Here is a 19,359-nt window from a genome sequence, read left to right on the forward strand (position 1 = left end):
TGCAGACTGGCGCAATCCAAGGTCCAGGAGTACGTGCTGAGGTACGTTCTGCACTAAAGATTGGTGCAGTCGCCGCAAAGGCACAATGGGGAAGAGCCACAGCTGAAGGCCTTTCCACCACAGTAAACCCAGGGGATGGAATCAGATCTCCCTCGGGCTGTACTTGATAATCTGCTTGTATACAAAGAGCACCATTTTCTGAAAAACACCTGTGTTGTGCCATGTATAATGAAAGTCTCTGCACTGTTTAGTAACTTGTAAAGAAATGTAAATGTATTCTCATCCATTCCATGTACTGCTTTCATCTGCATAGTGCTACATGTAACGTGATTTAAGGATTGTACTAAACTGTAAATTGAAATGAAATGCACGCTAGTGCATTGTATGGAACTGCTGTCAGCATCCAAACAAATTGTATGGAATTGCTGACCACAAGGTACTGAACTATTTTCCAATGTATTGTGAAAATTTTATGTGAATAAAGTATATTTTTGGAGAAAAAAAGAAACTCAAAGGTTAAAGATGCACAAGGGGTGTAAGGAAAGCAAACAGGGTTTGTGTTTGTAAACAAGGGTACCTTTGAGACTGCTGGTAAACCACAAATGATGGAGCAGGAGATAGGAAGCCACTAAAGGCCACCTTTTCCTGTAATATCCCCCCCACCCCCCACACCTAGAAAATGCAGCCACTGGTCCACACCACACTACCTACCACACCCACTAAAAAGGACATAAAATAAAAAGACAGAGAAAAAACACTTTGGGAGATAAAAGAGAAACAGAAGCATAAGAGACAGATGGATAGCAACAACAGTTTGTATTTATATAGCGACTTTAACATAGTGACACATCCCAAAGTGCTTCACAGGAGTATTAGAAGACAAAAAAAATTGACAGCAACAGGATGGCAACAGACAGGTACGAGAGACCAAAGCCTCCAATTTACCATGTGCAGGAGAAACCCAGCAGCAAATTAAAAATCTTGTACACAATCCATGTTCCAATGAAACCTATGGCATTTTGAATGTGAATTCCAATATAATTGGAAGACTTTCTAATAAATCCTTGTAGCACCACTAGGTGGTGTTCCAATGTTAAAATTCTTGCTAATCAAACTGCTCCCAGTCACACTCGCAGGTATTGCTGTCGTGTCTCTTAACACAGTGCTCAGCTACTGAGGTTATTTCTGAAATACATTTCATTTCTTTCTCCCAGATTGTCAACCCCCTCTCACAGTCTCCAATGACAAAGTTGCTTCTCGCCACACTTGCCTCTCCCTCCCAGGCACTGAGCTTCTCCATTCCTTCTCTCATGGCCTGCCCCACACCCACTACCTTTGTTACCTAGCATCACTTACCATGCCTACCCAGTCTTCAGCCTCTTCCTGGCCACATGCCTCAATACATCCAGCTCTGCTCTTTGGACTCTTCCCAGCCTCCTCTTCAGTCATAGCCCCCACTCCCAGGTATTAAAAAAAACCTACAGCCTCAAGATTCTCTTTTCCTTGGCTCTTCCCAGCCCTGTTCATCAACCTCTTTCCCCTAACCCGTCATTTATTAAAATTCCCACTCTGCTCTTCAGCCTTTTTGCCCCTGCTTTTTCAGCATCAAGCCCCACTCAATTCTCTCACCCTGAGACTCTATGTGCTTAACAATTAACTTTATCCTAAAAGTGATAGTTACACCATAACAGAATACATTACATGCTTATAATACTGCTCTCTTCATCAAACAGCATCCAACTTAGCATAAGCAACATCATGGGAGATCCACTAGTACTATTAAGGATTATATACAACTGGTGTTTCTTCACCACTGCTGACTGATCCATGTGAACCAACCACCAATCTCTGCTCACCATGTGTTCATATAGCATAATGGGCCAATCACAACCTAAAAACCGCTTTTAATTGTGACCTTGTGCCCATACTTAATAATTATCCTACTCCACTTTTAGTTTTACCTTTAAATTATTTTTAGTGATTTTCACTATTGTTTATGTTCTCCCAAGGTACCACTGTGACTCCTCAGCCTCTTTACTCTGCCTAACCTGAATCCCAGTATTTCCAAGCTGAGCCACACACTCAGCTGTTCTGCTCGCCACAATCCAAATCTTCCCTCCAAGTATAGGCATCAACCTGAATCTCCCCTCCCAAAGGCAAAATGATCCTGGTCTGCTCAGCTCTCCTTTACTCAACCCAATCTTCCCTGACAAAGGCAGCATGGTCTTGGCCTGCTCAGATCTCCTCTACTCAACCCAATCTCTCCTGACAAAGGTAACAGATTCTTGGCCTGCTCCGCTCTCCCCTTCACCCCTGACAAAGGCAACATGGTCTTGACCTGCTCTGCTCAACCCAAATGTCCCCTCCCAAAGGCAACATGGTCTTGGCCTGCTCAGCCTTCCTGCTTTCCCAGACCGAACTGACCCATATCTCCTTTCGCCTCTCAGTGCCAAGGCAGAGCCAGGGCTTGGAAAATAAAGAAAGATTATTTAACTAGCAATTTATATGTGGGTTTTTGGGGAAGTACAGAATGAGTCAAAGGAAGGTTAAGAAGGTGAAAACAAAACAAATTTGAAAAGGTTAAAAAACAAAGTAAGACTGCCTACTTCCAATTCTGTAATTTTGTCCGTCTCTGCTCCTGCCTCAGCTCATGTACTAATCCCTGATCCATGTCCATTACTTGACTATTCCAATGCCCTCATGGCCAGCCTTACACCCTGCATTTACTTCAGCTCATCCAAAACCCTGCTTCCCGTATCCTGTCTTGAATTAAATTATCTGCCAATTTCCATTATCCACCAGGGATATAATAGTGGTGCCACGTTACAATCCCCCCAGCTCAAAAACCTTTATGTGTGTATTTCTACATATGCTATGATTTTTATGGGGAAAAATATTCCCAAATGAGCTTAAGTGAAAGTATCCACTTGCATCAGGTATCCCAAGGTCTGTCCAAATTCAAGTATATGTGGGCAATAATCCCAGCCGCAAATGGCCTTCATTATGGTGCAAAGCAATGTTTACACTATTTTGGGAGTAAAGAGCAAATCCCACCATCAGGACTTTGAAAAAAAATACAAGTATCCATTTCAATCGTATTTTGCTTTGCCATCATCCAGTTGTTTCTATCTAACGACTGAGTATTGGTGATATAAGAACAACTTGCTCAGAGAAGTGACTGAACCAGTCGGCTAAATAAACAGCGGCTGTATTGACATCATTCAGTGATCTGTGGCAATTCCTCCAAACTCCCTTAACTTTCCAAGTCTCCCAGAAGTTGCTCAATTACCCCCAGTAGAGCCTTTGTATCACCAACATATATCAGCGAGCCATGGAAGGTGTTTATATAAAGTCCAGCGACAAAATAGTAGAATGTGTCTGAATGGCAGAGAATGGATCGGTCCTGCATCAATGATGTTGTCCAATATCCTATGCACAAAATTTGAGGGTGTCTGCACTCATGATTCTTCTCGAAAGGAGGGTGGGTGTAGGGGTGAATGGGTGCGAAAGGGCGTCAATATTAAGCAGTTTTTTCACTAATTCAGCAAATGCCAGAGTCCAGCCATGGGCGACCCAACTCGCTCCCGCCTTCTGGAAGGCTCAGCCCAACTGACGCCATGACACCGCTGGTTTGAACCCCGGAGGGTGGAGGAGGAGGAGGAGCTTATTGAAAGCCGCCTGTACTCTTGAGTGTTTTCCGTAACATTTTTACCTCAAACCTACAGCCCAAAAGCATCGGGATTCCGCCCGTGTGTGCTCGGCACATTTTCTGTCAGGCGTTTGACTGAATTTCCCTTTCGACGGCACACAAGCTGCTCTTGGTCCGCGCCACCTCCAGCCAACACTGACAGGCGCGTCGCCAATCAGAGCTGGCAGAGCTGGGTCTCTGCACCCAATCAGAGCTGGCAGAGCTGGGTCTCTCTGCACCAATCAGAGCTGGCAGAACTGGGTCTCTGCACCAATCAATGCTGGCAGAGCTGGGTCTCAGCACCAATTAGAGCTGGATCTCTCCACCAATCAAAGCTAGCAGAGCTGGGTCTCTGCACCAATCAGAGCTGGCAGAGCTGGGTCTCTGCACCAATCAGTGCTGTGGGCGGGACTCGGCGCGGGTGGAAGGCGGGAAAGCGCGGGGAGGGGGCACCAGGGCTGCCAGTGAGGTAAATAACGGTCACGATGAGGACAAGCACCATTTTAAATTAACATTTGTACTCATATCTTTTGAAATTTGACGAGTGCTGTCAAATACACATGAGTAATGACTACTTGGGCCAGGTTAAAGTACCAGAGGATTCATGCAAATTTACCTCCAGATACTTGAAAGTATTTTGTTGAATCCAGTTTTTTTAATCTTCGGCAAAGCAAATCAAACGTCAATACCCAAGTTGGATAGCCAAGCCAAAGCTTCCTGTGTAACAGCGTGGGTATCTTGTAGGCTGCCTGTGAATTCCCCCTGAGGGCAGTGCTCAATGATGTGCTCCAGGGTCTGATTAGGAGCTAAACAGTCGCATGATGGGGGTGCTTCAATCTTACACCTTTTGAAAAAGGTGGCAGCATCTACCCTGACTGGTTGTGAAGCGGTTGATGGTTGTCCACTGTTTGCAAGGTTTGATCCTGCAGGTTGTACTGTGGGGTCCTCTATCATTTTTCATTTAATATTTCTGATAGTTACTTCAAGCTTCAGCCAATGGTCCACCCTATTATGTAAGCTAAGTAGAATCAGTTTTTTGGTGGGTCTGGCAGATTGATCCCTGGGATGAGGGTTGCCCTATGAGGAGAGATTGAATAGGTTGGGCCTATAACTCCTCTGGAGTTTAGAGGAATGAGAGGTGATCTCATTGAAACACGTAAAATTCTGAGAGGATTGACAGGGTAGATGTTGAGAGGCTGTTTACCCTAGCTGGAGAGTCCAGAACCAGGCGTCATAGTCTCAGGATAAGTGGTCAGCCATTTCGGACTGAGATGAGGAAAAATATCTTCATTTTGTGAATCTTTGGACTTCTCTACCCCAGAGAGATGTGGATGCTCAATCGATGAGTATATTCAAGACTGAGATCGCTAGACTTTTGGGCATTAAGGGAATCAAAGGATATGGGGATCGGGCGGGAAAGTGGAGTTGATGTAGAAGTTCAGCCATGATCGGTTCTGCAGCAATCAGCTGGCAGAGCTTGGTCTCTGCCCCAATCAGAGCTGGGTCTCTGCACCAATCAGTGGCCATGCGGGGGAGGGGCAGGTTTGATGGGCCGTATGGCCAACTCCTGCTCCTATTTTTTATGTTTCTTATGAATATGGCTAGGAAAGTGGAGGAACAATGGAGTTCCTTCAAGGAGGAGATTCTGAATGCCATGGTCCAATGTGTACCCTGTGAAGCAGCAGCACCAAGCTTAACCTGTCTGGTTGAACAGGACTATGAATCATAGAGATTTACAGCACAGATGAAGGGGTTGTCGTATGAATAAAGGTTAAGTAGGTTGGGCCTATACTCCTTGGAGTTTAGAAGATTGAGAGGTGAGCTTATTGAAACATAAGATTCTGAGGGGCCTTGACAGGGTAGATGCAGAGAGGATGTTTCCCCTCATCGTGGAATCTAGAACTAGGGGGCAAAATTTCAGAATAGGGGGTCGCTCATTTAAAACAGAAATGAGGAGGAATTTCTTTTCTCAGAGGGTCGTCAATCTTTGAAATTCTCTACCCCAAAGAGCTGTGGAGGCTGGTCTTTGAATATAGACAGATTTTTGTATGATAAGGGAGTGAAGGGTTATGGGGAGCGGGCGATGAAGTGGAGTTGAGGCCAGGATCAGAACAGCCATGATCTTATTGAATGGCAGAGCAGGCTCGAGGGGCCAAATGGCCTACTCCTGCTCCTATTTCTTATGTTCTTATGTGTCCACGCCGGCCAACAAAGAGCTATCCAGCCTAATCCCACTTTCCAGCTCTTGGTCCGTAGCCTTGTAGGTTATGGCACTTTAAGAACACATCCGAATACTTTTTAAATATTGAGGGTTTCTGCCTCTACCACCCTTTTAGGCAATACCCTTTGGGTGAAAAAAAATCCCCTCTAAACCTCCTACCAATTGCTTTAAATCTATGCCCCCTGGTTTTATGGCCCCCCTGCTAAGGCAAATAGATCCTTCCTATCCACTCTATCTAGCCCCCTCATAATTTTATACACCTCAATAAGTTCACCCCTCAGCCTCCTCTGTTCCAAAGAAAACAAACCCAGCCTATCCAATCCTTTCCTCATAGCCAAAATTCTCCAGTCCAGGCAACCTTTGCTTCTAAATCAGAAAGTTATAGGTTTAAATCCCAACTCCAAAGATGTGAGCACATAATCTAAGATTACATTTCAGTGTAGTATTGAGGGAATGCTGCACAGTCGGAAATGCCCTGTTTGACTGAGGCCCTGTCTGTAACTCTCAGGTGGATGTAAAAGATCCCATGGTCCTATTTGATAAAGGCAGGGGAGTTCTTCTGTTGTGTTGGTCAACATTTATCTCTCAACCAACATCACTAAAAATAGATATTGTTTGTGGTTCCTTACTGTGCGCAAATTGACTGTTGCGTTTCCATATATTATAATAGTGACTAGACTTCAAAAAGTACTTCTTTGGCTGTGATGTGCTTTGGGATGTCTTGAGGATGTAGAAGATGCTATATAAATGCCTAGTTCTTCTTAGTCCCTCTGCCTCTGCACCGGAAGACTTCGCAACCTCGGTGATTTCAACCTCCATCTCAATTCATCATGCCCTCTCTCTCCTCTGAGTTCACTGACTTCCTGTCCTCCCTTAATCTCTCCCTCCATGTAAACTCCCCAACCCATATTCACGGCCTGCCCCTCAACCTTGCCATCTCTCATAGCCTTGCTAATTCCATCGTGTCAATCGCAGATGAGGCCATCTCTGACCACTTCCTCGTATTGCTCTCCACCCACATCCCCCTTCCACCCTTCCCCCAACTCTATCTCCTTCTGTGTCCGCCCCTGGAAAAAACTCTCTCCCTACTCTCTTACAACTGCACTCATCAACTCCCAACTGTCCAGCATTTAGCCCTTCATTCACCATTACATCTCTACAACTACCAATCTGCTTGATCTCACCCTCACCACCACCTTTGATGCCCCAGTCCCTGTTAAAACAATTACTCTCTCTCATCCTGGCCGTTCCCCTTAGTACAGCCCTGATCTTCGCTCCCTTAAGTCCAAGGGATGCAGAATTGAACGGATATGGCGGACAACTCGTTTAGCCATTCACCGCCAGATCTGGCTAGACCAGATAAAGCACTTAACGGGTCCTGTTCTCATCTGCCAAAATCGCTCACGATTCCAGAATCATTCTGGAATTTAAAAATAAACCCCAGCTTCTATTCTCCGCTGCTAACTGTCTTTTTAAAACCCTCTCCCCAGTCTCCACCCTCACCTCTGACAATAAGTATGAGGAGCTCATGGACTTCTTTGTCTCCAAAAGTGAGACCATCTGTTCGGCCACCTCTGCCTCTTCCTTTCCTTCCCCTAGCTCACCGGGCCAAATTTCCACTAAGGATGCCCCTAACCTAGCCCTGACCTCATATCTTTCTCCAGTTTCTCTCCAATCTCCCCGCATGACCTTTCGAAGCTCATCCTGTCCATGAAACCCACTTCCTGCTCCCTTGACCCTATTCCCACCAAACTGCTGACCAACCAACTTCCTTGTCTGACTCCCATGTTAGCTGACATTGTTAACAGTTTGCACTCCTCAGGTACTGTTCCCCTCTCCCTCAAATCTGCCGTCATCACCCCTCTCAAAAACCAACCCTCGATCCCTCCGTCCTTGCAAACTACCGTCCCATTTCCAACCTCCCTTTCCTCTCTAAAATCTTTGAACGTGTTGTCGCCTCCCAAAACCGTGCCCATCTTTCCTGCAATTCCATGTTTGAATCCCTTCAATCCGGTTTCCGTAGTACCGAAACGGCTCTCATCAAAGTCACAAATGACATCCTTTGTGACTGTGACAAAGACAAACTATCCCTCCTCATCCTTGTTGACTTGTCTGCAGCCTTTGACACAGTTGACTACTCCATCCTCTTCCAACGCCTCTCCACTATCGTCCAGCTGGTTGGAACTACACTTGCCTGGTTCATAGAAACATAGGAAATAGGTGCAGGAGTAGGCCAATCGGCCCTTCGAGCCTGCACCACCATTCAATATGATCATTGCTGATCATGCAACTGGAGTACCCCATTCCTGCTTTCTCTCCATAGCCCTTGATCCCTTTAGCCGTAAGGGCCACATCTAACTCCCTTTTGAATATATCTAACGAACTGGCCTCAACAACTTTCTGTGGTAGAGAATTCCACAGGTTCACAATTCTCTGAGTGAAGAAGTTTCTCCTCATCTCGATCCTAAATGGCTTACCCCTTATCCTTAGACTGTGACTCCTGGTTCTGGACTTCCCCAACATCGGGAACATTCTTCCTGCATCTAACCTGTCCAATCCCGTCAGAATTTTATGTGTTTCTATGAGATCCCCTCTCATTCTTCTAAACTCCAGTGAATAAAGGCCCAATTGATCCAGCCTCTCTTCATATGTCAGTCCAGCCATCCCGGGAATCAGTCTGGTGAACCTTCGCTGCACTCCCTCAATAGCAAGAATGTCCTTCCTCAGATTAGGAGTCCAAAATTGTACACAGTATTCAAGATATGGCCTCATCAAGGCCCTGTACAACTGCAGTAAGACCTCCCTGCTCCTATACACAAATCCTCTCACTATGAAGGCCAAGATGCCATTTGCCTTCTTCACCGCCTGCTGTACCTGCATGCCAACTTTCAATGACTGATGTACCATGACACCCAGGTCTCGTTGCACTTCCCCTTTTCCTAATCTGTCACCATTCAGATAATATTCTGCCTTCCTGTTTTTGCCACCAAAGTGGATAACCTCACATTTATCTACATTATACTGCATTTGCTATGCATTTGCCCACTTATCTAACCTGTCCAAGTCACCCTGCAACCTCTTAGCATTCTCCTCACAGCTCACACTGCCACCCAGCTTAGTGTCATCTGCAAACTTGGAGATATTACATTCAATTCCTTCGTCTAAACCATTAATGTATATTGTAAATAGCTGGGGTCCCAGCACTGAACCTTACGGTACCCCACTAGTCACGGCCTGCCATTCTGAAAAGGACCTGTTTATTCCTACTCTTTGCTTCCTGTCTGTCAACCAGTTCTCTATCCACGTCAGTGCATTACCCCCAATACCATGTGCTTTAATTTTGCACACTAATCTCATGTGGGACCTTGTCAAAAGTCTTTTGAAAGGCCAAATACGCTACATCCACTGGTTCTCCCTTGATTCCAACATTTCTCCACTACCGATGTCAGGCTAACCGGTCTGTACTTCCCTGTTTTCTCTCTCCCTCCTTTTTTAAAAAGTGGAGTTACATTAGCTACCCTCCAATCCATAGGAACTGATCCAGAGTCTACAGTATGTTGGAAAATGACCACCAATGCATCCACTATTTCTAGGGCCACTTCCATAAGAACTCTGGGATGCAGACTATCAGGCCCCGGGAGATTTATCGGTCTTAAATCCCATCAATTTCCCGAACACAATTTCCTGACTAATAAGGATTTCCTTCAGTTCCTACTTCTCACTAGACCCTCAGTCCCCTAGTATTTTCAGAAGGTTATTTGTGTCTTCCTTAGTGAAGACAGGACCAAAGTATTTGTGGTCTGCCATTTCTTTGCTCCCCATTATAAATCACCTGATTCTGACTGCAAGGGACCTACATTTGTCTTCACTAATCTTTTTCTTTTCACATATCTATAGAAGCTTTTGCAGTCAGTTTTTATGTTCCCTGCAAGCTTCCTCTCATACCCTATTTTCCCCCTCCTAATTAAACCCTTTGTCCTCCTCTGTTAAATTCTAAATTTCTCCCAGTCCTCAGATTTGCTGCTTTTTCTGGACAATTTATATGACTTTTCCTTGGATTTAACACTATCCCTAATTTCCCTTGTTAGCCACGGTTGAGCCACCTTCCCCGTTTTATTTTTACGCCAGACAGGGATGTACAATTGTTAAAGTTCATCCATGTGATCTTTAAATGTCTGCCATTGCCTATCCACCGTCAACCCTTTAAGTATCATTCGCCAGTCTACCCTAGCCAATTCGCATCTCATAACATCAAAGTTACCTTTCTTTAAGTTCAGGACCCTAGTCTCTGAATTAACAGTGTCACTCTCCTTTTTAATGAAGAATTCTACCATATTATGGTCACTCTTCCCCAAAGGGCCTCGCACAACAAGATTGCTAATTAATCCTCAATCATTACACAACATCCAGTCTAGGATGGCCAGCTCTCTAGTTGGTTCCTTGACATATTGGTCTAGAAAACCATCCCTTATACACTCCACGAAATCTTCCTCCACCGTATTGCTACCAGTTTGTTTAGCCCTATCTATATGTAAATTAAAGTCACCCATGATAACTGCTGTACCCTTATTGCACGCATCCCTAATTTCATGTTTGATGCCATCCCCAACCTCACTACTATTGTTTGGTGGTCCGTACCCAACTCCCACTAGCGTTTTCTGCCCTTTGGTGTTCCGCAGCTCTACCCAAACAGATTCCACATCATCCAAGCTAATGTCCTTCCTTACTATTGCGTTAATCTCCTCTTTTACCAGCAACGCTATTCCACCTCCTTTTCCTTTCTGTCTATCCTTCCTGAATATTGAATACCCCTGGATGTTGAGTTCCCAGCCTTGGTCACCCTAGAGCCATGTCTCCGTAATCCCAATTACATCATATCCGTTAACTGCTATCAGCGCAGTTAATTCATCCACCTTATTACGAATGTTCCTCGCATTGAGACACAGAGCCTTCAGACTTGTTTTTTTAACACTCTTTGTCCTTTTAGAATTATGTTGTAATGTGGCCCTTTTTGATTTTTGCTTTTGATTTCTCTGCCCTCCACTTTTCTTTATCTCTTTTGTCCCTTTTGCTTCTGTCCCCATTTTACTTCTCTCTGTCTCTTTGCATAGATTCCCATCCCCTTGCCATATTAGGTTCAACCCTCCCCAACAGCACTAGCAAACACTCCCCCTAAGACATCAGTTCCGGTCCTGCCCAGGTGCAAACCGTCCGGTTTGTACTGGTCCCACCTCCCCCAGAACCGGTTCCAATGTCCCAGGATTTTGGAACCCTCCATCTTGCACCATTCCTCAAGCCACGTATTCATCTTAACTATCCATTCTTATCTAATCATAGCCAGTGAATCACCTGCAATGGCTTCTCTTCCCAACCCGCATTGTTACCTCTGGTGTTCCCCAAGGACCTATCCTTGGTCCCCTCCTATTTCTCATCTACATGTTGCCCCTTGGTGACATCATCTGAAAACACAGCATCGGTTTCCACATGTACACTGATGACACCCAGCCCTACCTCACCACCATTTCTCTCGACCCCTCCACGGTCTCTAAATTGTCAGACTGCTTGTCAAACATCCAGTTCTGGATGAGCAGAAATTTTCTCCAATTGAATATTGAGAAGACCGAAGCCATTGTTTTTGCTCCCTGCCATAATCTCTGTTCCCTAGCCACTGACTCCAACCCTGTCCCAACTTCTGTCCGATGCTGAACCAGACTGTTCGCAATCTTGGTGTCACATTTGACCCTGAAATGAGCTTTCAACCACATATCCGCAGCATAACTAAGACCACCTACTTCCACCTCTGTAACATTGCCCGTCTCCACCCTTGCCTCAGCTCATCTGCTGCTGAATCCTTCACCCATGCCTTTGTTACCTCTAGACTTGAGTATTCTAACGCACTCCTGGCCGGCCTCCAACATTCTACCCTACGTAAACTGGAGGTGATCCAAATCTTGGCTGCCCGTGTCCTAACTCGCACCAAGGCCCGCTCACCCATTACCCCTATGCTCGCTGACCTACTTTGACTTCCGGTTAAGCAATGCCTCCATTTCAAAATTCTCAGCCTTATTTTCAAAACCCTCCCTATCTCTGTAATCTCCTCCAACCACCCCCCGAGATGTCTGCGCTCCTCAAATTCTGCCCTCCTGAGCATCCCTGATTATAATCGCTCAACCATTGGTGGCCATGCCTTCTGTTACCTCGGACCCAAGCTCTGGAACTGCCTGCCTAATCCTCTCCACCTCTCTTTCTTCTTCAAGACGCTCCTTAAAACATACCTCTTTGACCAAGCCCTGCGCTAATATCTACTTATGCGGCTTGTTGTCAAATTTGTATTGCATAATACTCCTGTGAAGCGCCTTGGGATGTTTCACTACGTTAAAAGCGCTATATAAATACAACTTGTTGTTGTGCTAGTCATATATTAAAATACCACTTGCATTTATATAGTACCTTTCATGTTGAAATGCCTCAAGTGCAATACAGAATGAGTGACTTTTTGAAGTGTGGTAACTGTTGTTCTTATGGAAACCTGGCAGTCAGAGAAGAGACACTCATTCTATTTCTCTCGGCTGGAATCAAATCCAAGTTCCAGAGCTATAACCCAATATTCTATGTCTACAACATATTTTCACATCATAAACACTTCACATTTCAAAGGCACTTAGCAGCGCCCATTTCAGTTCATTCAAGGTCTAGAATTGGATTCTTTGCAAGAATTCATGGAGCCTGTATATTCCTGAGGTGCGATAGATCAGGAGGCAACAGTTCCTGTCTCCATGTTATAAAAAGGGTATCGAGACATTGGAGGAAGTGCAAAAAAGACTTACTAAGAATGATACCAGAATTGAGAGGCTATGCCATTCCGGAAAGATTAAATAGACAGGGGCTCTTTGGAAAATAAAGTACTGAGGGATGACCTGATAGAAGTCTTCAAGATTATGAAAGCAATTGATAGGGTAGACATAGAGAAGATGTATCCACTTGCAGGCGAGACAAGAACTAGGGGCCATAAATATAAGATAGTCACTAATAAACCCAATAGGGAATTCAGGAGAAACTTCTTTACCCAGAGAGTGGGGAGAATGTGGAACTCGCTACTGCAGGGAGTAGTTGAGGTGAATAGCATCGATGCATTCAAGGGGAAGCTAAATAAGCACATGAGGGAGAAAGGAATAGAAGGATATGCTGATAGGGTTAGATGAAGAGGGGTGGGAAGAGGCACGTGGTGAGCATAAACACCGGCATGGACCTGTTAGAAACGTAGAAAATAGGTGCAGGAGTAGGCCATTCGGCCCTTCTAGCCTGCACCACCATTCAATGAGTTCATGGCTGAACATGCAACTTCAGTACCCCATTCCTGCTTTCTCGCCATACCCCTTGATCCCCCTAGTAGTAAGGACTTCATCTAACTGTTGGGCCGAATGGCCTGTTTCTGTGCTGTAAATACTTTGTAATACTTTGTATTACTTTACCAGTTGCTATAGTATTTTTGAGGTAGCTTGAATATATATAAACAAAGGGAGGCATGAGACTGCCTATTGGAAGCTTAGAACCTTCAACACAGAATCGAGACCGACACACACAGTGTAATAATGAAGGAATGCTTAAACCTAAATGTCTGCCCACTCAGGTGTTCGAAGAAAAACATGGGAGTTCCCCCTGTAAGGGGGTGGGGGAGGGGCGGTGGGGGGGATTGTTGTGGTCTCTATGAGGGGGTCAGGTTCCCTTCTGACCAACTTGAGCAGTTTCAAATCGCTCCCCCTCCCTTGGGTTCTGTACTCTGGGTTTATTTGGGGGGTGTGACAAAAGTGCAGAGGACACTGGTTTGATGCAAAGAACTTTGGTTTTATTATAGTCAAGGTAATACAGGCTTATTACTCTAGTAAGAAAATACACAGCCAAACTTACAATCACTCTAACAAATAACAAGACAAGGAAAGGTACAAGGTCAAACTTATAATCACTCTAATAAAGTATCATACACTACACATTCAAAGGGGGTTGCAGTAAAATTATACCTGCCCCCTCCCAATACCTAATTCTAGCCAGGTTAGACTCCAGGGCAGGGACTTATGCTTACCAATCCTTTTGATAGTTAATGGTAGATGGTGATGTTCTTCCTTCCTTCAGGACTTCAAGACTTCGAGGCTAGAGAAGTTAGTTTTACAACTGTCACGTTGGTTTCTCTCCTTGTCTTGATGAGGTAGTAGCAACCACCTCTCTCCCTCACACTAATCTCTGTTGAAAAACAGGGGCAGTTATACGATTTCAGTGTTCTAATCTTGCCATCCAATCTGTTCACAATCCTTTGTATAATTTTGGCGGGCTTGGTTCTTCTTTGTAATATTTTGTCGGGCTCGTTAAAGTTGATATGTCTTGAGTTTTTTTAAAATTTCAAAATATACTTTATTCATGTAAAAATTTGTACAGTACATTCAAAAGCAGTTCAGTACATTTAGCTGCAGTCAGCAATCCCATACATTATATTCGGGTGCTGACGGCAGTTCCGTTCGAGACATTTCCTTGCTTTTCATTTCAAGTACAATTCGGTACAATACGGGATACATTGTAGTACATTCAACAAATTACATTACATGTGTCACTATACAGTACACGGAATGGGTGACAGTCCATTTACACTTTTCCTTTCCAACGTGTATCACGAAACAGACCTTGCATTGTACATGGCACTACATAGGTGCTCCATGTACACAAAAAAGAAGTTACAAGTACGGCCCGAGGAGGCTTTTGTACTGATTCCTGCCCCCGGGTTTACCGTGGCAGAAGGACTTTAAACTGTGGCCCTTCCCTACCGTGCTTTTGCGGCGACTGCACCAATTTTAAGTGCGTCCCTCAGCACGTAATCCTGGATCTTGGATTGCGCCAGTCTGTAACACGCAGACGTGGACATCTCCTTGCTCTGGAAGACTAGCAAGTTTCGGCAAGACCAAAGAGTGTCTTTGACCGAGTTGATGGCCCTCCAGCAGCAGGTGATGTCTGTCTCGGTGTGTGTCCCTGGGAACAGCCCGTAGAGCACAGAGTCCTGTGTTACAGAGCTACTCGGGATGAACCTCGACAGCAACCACTGCATCTCTTTCCAAACCTGCCTTGCAAAGGCGCAATCCTGAAGGAGATGGGTGACAGTTTCTTCCGCCCCGCAGCCGACTCGGGGGCCCCGTGCCGTGCTGCTGAGATGTCGGCTGTGCATGAACGCTCTGACGGGTAAGGCCCTCCTCACCGCCACCAAGCTACGTCTTGGTGCTTGTGTGACAGCTCTGGTGATGAGACGTTCTGCCAAACGAGTTCAACAGTCCACTCAGGGAACCACCCTCTCCTTCTTTCGTAGGGTGTCCAGGACGTTATGTGCTGACCGCTGTTTTATGGCCTTGTGGTCAAAGGGTTTTTTTGTGAAAAACTTTTCCACGAAGGACAGGTGGGCAGGCATGGTCCAGCTGGTGGGGGCGTTTCGCGGCAGCGTGGCCAGGCCCATCCTTCGCAACAAAGGGGACAGGTAGAATCTCAGCACGCAGTGACACTTGGTGTTTGCGTACCGGTGGTCTGTGCACAGCTTGATGCAGCCGCACACAAAGGTGGCCATCGGGATGAGGGCCACGTTCGGAACATCCTTTCCTCCACTGTCCAGAGATTTGTACATTGTGTCTCTGCGGACACGTTCCATTTTGGACCTCCAGACGGCCCGGGTAACTGCCACGGCATAGGAGTGAGACGTGGGCCAGACCTGTGCCACGTGTCGCAACCCCGAGAGCACCTCACTCCTGATGACCAGGTTCTTTCCTGCCATGGAGAGGAAGTGCAGCTTCCACCATCCCAGTTTTTGCTTCACTTTGGCAATACGCTCTTCCCAGTTTTTGGCGCACGCCCCGTCCTCTCCGAACCATATTCCTAACACCTTCAGGCAATCTGCGGACCAGCTGCGGATCCGAGCAAAAACGCCCACGTCGTCCATGTACAGGGAAGTCTTGACCTGAGCGCCTCCGCTGCCTGGGATCATCACCCCTCTAATGCCCGCATCCCTCCTGATGGACTCGGCAAAGGGCTCGATACAAGGGAGACAGGGAATTGTCCCAACTCCAGACGAATATGCAAAACCTGCTCCTGCTGCAGTCGATGGGGGTCGATGTCGCGGAGGAACTCGAAGAGGTGAAGGGCCAGCAAGCCTCGCTCTTTGCTTCAGAGTCCTCCAAGATCATCTTCCGCTCCAGAGTCCGCTCCGTCAAGCAGGATGAGACGTGTCGCGTTTCTTCTTCCAAAAGGTACACAGTGGGAGCTCTGTGATCACCAGCCTAAAGGAAGAAGACGGTTCTGTGACGTCTTCGCAGCCTGACATGCAGAGGATCAGCAAATCCTTCTATGCCGGGCTGTACGACATCAAGCCCACAGACCGCGCGGCCTCCCAGTCTTTCCTGTCGTCTCTTTCGGAGGTCTTAGATGACAGCGAGCGGGAGAGTCTGGACCACCCGCTAACTCTGGCCGAGCTGACAAAGGCCGTCCGGTCCTTCGAGACGAATAAAACTCTCGGAAGCGACGGCATACCGGTCGAGTTGTATTGGGCTCTGTGGGACTGGATAGGCCCAGACCTGCTGGAAGTGTATGGGGGTATGCTTCTGGCTGGCAGCATGTCAAAATCGATGAGGAAAGGCATCATCACCCTCATCTAAAAGCAGAAGGGGGAGAGGGAGAAAATCAAAAACTGGCGGCCCATTTCGCTGCTCAATGTGGACTACAAGATCCTGTAAAAGGTCATCGCCAACAGGGTCAAGTCTTCTGTTGAGCTGGTGATTCACCCGAACCAGACCTGCGCTGTCCCAGGCAGGAAGATCTCTGATAGCCTCGCGCTACTCAGGGATACGATCGCCTATGTGCGGGACAGGAGGGAGGATACCTGCTTAATCAGCTTAGACCAGGAGAAAGCCTTTGACAGGATATCGCACACATACCTGATGGACGTGCTCTCCAAAATGGGGTTTGGGGAGGGTATCCGCAATTGGGTCCAACTGCTCTACACAGACATCAGTAGTGCAGTTCAAATCAATGGGTGGGAAACTGAAAGCTTTCCAATCAGATCTGGAGTCAGGCAAGGCTGTCCCCTTTCTTCTGTCTTGTTGATATGTCTTGGGTAGGTTGATCTTCGAAAAACTGTTTCCTGATGGAAAAATTAGTTTGGTATGTCCTTTTATGTTTAGTCTTTCGCATAGAGGCTGGATTGGGCCTCTTTGTTATGTATATGCTGAAAATGGTTTATCCAGACCCAAGTTGATGGGAAGCTATCTCTGGGTGATACTGTGATGGTAATGTTGCTTGTGGAGGAAGATTTCCAAATACTCATTCTTCCAGACAGGTTACCTCAGTCTTCACACCCAGACCGTTCCAATAATCAAGTGGGCTTCCTTTGTTCCCTAGGTCTGCCCACAGGCTTGAATTTGTCTTGTAAAAGTTCATAACTCTATTAAAGTTCGTAGTTTCTTCCATAAGCACTTTAGAGTTCCAAACTTTTCGGTAGATAGTCCCAAATTAAATTTCCTTTCGAATGAGCCCACACACAAGGGGGAGGGCGGGGGTTCTGGTGAATTTTGCTCACTGCAGTCCCCCCTGTTGACACTCTACACTCCTTGAGTGTCAATCAAGGTAAGCAAAATTCCTGCTCCCGAGAGTCAACCTTCCCTGCATTTATATGAGCTAAACATTACCCTGCATCCGCCGTTGAAATGCAATGCGATATACAGGCGAATACAGTCATTACAATTCGGTTATAGCATAGAGGGGGTATGATGCCCCTCTTTTACTCGGTTTCCACAGTAAAATGACGGTATACAGTCATACACAACTTCAAGTAAAGTAAAATAAAAACACCTAGTAACACATTCTCAAATTGCATAAAAGGTCCATAGTCAAACACGTTTGAAGTTCAGTAAAATAAAGGTACATAGTCAAAACATTTAAGTAACACTCTTGCAACACTCGCGATGTTGCGGTTTACAGCAGGTAAAATCAAACACAAATTAAACATGGTAGTATGGTGTCACTCCTCCCTGCGCAATTCCCAAGTTCGGCCAAGGAGCGTATAGCACCCTTTGGTGCCTGACCTGATAGCCTCTGCGTTTCACTCGGCAAGTGAGACACCATAAGTAAAGTATAATCGCGAGTTGACAAATAACTAAAAGTATGGGAAGCAATTCGGATCCAGACTGGGACTTCTATATTTCTGAGGCGGAATGGTGATCTCAAGAATCTTTATCCCTATCTCATTCGTTTCTGTTCTAGAGTATAGAAGTGTTTTTGTGAGATAATTATGGCTTTTAGTAGAGCGGTAAGATGTTCGGGTAGAGGGGGAATTGCATAGCCAAAATGTACAACATAATCCTGCAGGTTTGTAATGTTTTCCTTCACAGTGAGGTAGAGAGTGGAGGGTTCAGGAATGGGGACAATGTGTTCCTGGGTCACTTGAACTGATGCCTCAGGTTTGAAGCAAAAACTGCTGTCACTTACCGGACACCAGAAGTGTCCATGTTGGTAATGGGGCGCACTGGTGGTGACACAATATGTCCCACCCCCTATGTATGCTACCTGTGGAGGGACATGGTCTTGTGTCATTACTTCCATGGTGCAGTTAATAGGCTGTGCACCAGCAGCTTTAAACCCACAATGTGACTTTGAATGGGCACTTAATTACTGGGGACACAATATTACGTATGCACCCCGGCTCCGGCACCTGGAGAGGTCAGTACCCGTTACAGCGTGCTCCCACTTTATGACATCGGGTGGGACCGCTGCGAAACGAATGTGTGCACCTCCCTGAATAACTCCAATGTTCTCCACCCGTATACTGGTGCGGGTCGGGCTGTCCCACCCATGACCGGCATCCTTAATACTATCCCCATAATAGTGTGGTGAGATTTCCCACAGTCTACTGGGACAGGGTAGGCTTCAGAGGCTAGGCGGAGCTGGCACGGGCTTAGTGAATTGCTGTATGGGTGGAGGGCTGCGAGGTGCTTGTTCCTGATCCAAGAGGGGACTACACCTTGTTTTAAATCCTCCAGGTTGTTGCGGCCCTCGCCCAACACCCATGCCGCATATAGTACGCACACCTCGTTCTGTGCAGCCTGTTCAGAAGTGTTTCTATCCTCCCGTATAAGTGAATTCACTGTCTGTGCATGTTTTTCCAGCTCAGCCACTATTTCTTTTAAATGGACAGTCATAGCCTGGTCCTCGTGTAGTTCTGATCCTACTACGGTATTCTCCTGTTTTAGTATTTTTCTCAATTAGGTCTTTAAACTGTTTATCTGTGTTTGCAGCTCTATGTCATCGAGGCTATTTATTACAGAGGATGCTGTTTTGTAGGTAGTGAAAACATCGTTTATGATTCCCTTTCTAGGTCTCCCTGAGCCCATGGTGTCCCTAGTGTTTAGGGTGTATAGGTCTGCTTTGTCTA

Source organism: Pristiophorus japonicus, chromosome 10 (assembly GCF_044704955.1).
Source record: "Pristiophorus japonicus isolate sPriJap1 chromosome 10, sPriJap1.hap1, whole genome shotgun sequence".
In the NCBI taxonomy this organism is placed as follows: Eukaryota; Metazoa; Chordata; class Chondrichthyes; family Pristiophoridae; genus Pristiophorus; species Pristiophorus japonicus.